The sequence below is a fragment of the Papio anubis genome, chromosome X (assembly GCF_008728515.1).
Source record: "Papio anubis isolate 15944 chromosome X, Panubis1.0, whole genome shotgun sequence".
Classification (NCBI taxonomy): domain Eukaryota; kingdom Metazoa; phylum Chordata; class Mammalia; order Primates; family Cercopithecidae; genus Papio; species Papio anubis.
The window spans coordinates 75916701-75917456 of record NC_044996.1 but is presented as its reverse complement, the minus strand read 5'-3'; the positions used below and the strand labels follow the sequence as shown (position 1 = coordinate 75917456).

At 35.3% G+C, this 756-nt stretch overlaps 1 non-coding gene across 1 annotated transcript; it reads left to right on the top strand.

Annotated features, from left to right (window-relative positions):
• The first annotated feature begins 312 nt into the window (after positions 1 to 312).
• On the top strand, positions 313 to 419 carry LOC116272205. Its single transcript, XR_004180932.1, has one exon. It is a non-coding gene; the product is annotated as a U6 spliceosomal RNA (small nuclear RNA).
• The last annotated feature ends 337 nt before the right edge of the window (positions 420 to 756 follow it).

The window sequence follows — 756 nt, the reverse complement described above, 5'->3', positions numbered from 1 at the left end:
GCCTGTCTTCTAGCCATTATTCTTAACTATCGTAGGTAGCAGTTGTCATTCTTTTGATTTCATGTAAGGACATTTTGTAAGGTTGGTATAGTTGTGTTACATTCTCTCAGCACTTGCTTGTCTTTGAAGATGTGCAAGTTCTACTAACATATGCCCTTGTGAAACAAAGGACAACAATCCAGCCGTAAATAAACATCCTGTACAGTCTTGGCCTCTGAAAACATTATAAAAGAAAGTAAACCAACTACACTCAACTTACAACACAGTTAAAGAAACACAAGTCTTTGCAAATGAGAAAAAAATCAGTGCAAGGTGCTCACTACAGCAGCACATATACTAAAACTGGAAGAATGCAGAGAAAATGAGTATGGCCCCTAGGCAAGGATGACAGGTAGATTTGTGAAGGATTACATATTTAAAAATCTTACATTTTCATAAAAACAGAATCAATGCAAAAACTCTGGCAATTCAAAAAACTAGAGTAACCAGAGTAGTGCCTTATCTCCAAAGAAGCCCACTGGCTCCCCAGCAATGGTTCTTACCTAGACTGAAATTACTAAAAAAATTTACTGATAATTTTTAATATAATTGGAAGGATTATCAGAAGACTAGACCAAGCTGAGGAAAGAAGCTCAGAACTAGAAGACCAGTTCTTTGAATCAAGTCAGCCAGACACAAATAAAGATAATTTAAAAACTGAACAAAACCTCTGACAAGTATTGTATTATATAAAGAGATCAAACCTACAACACATTA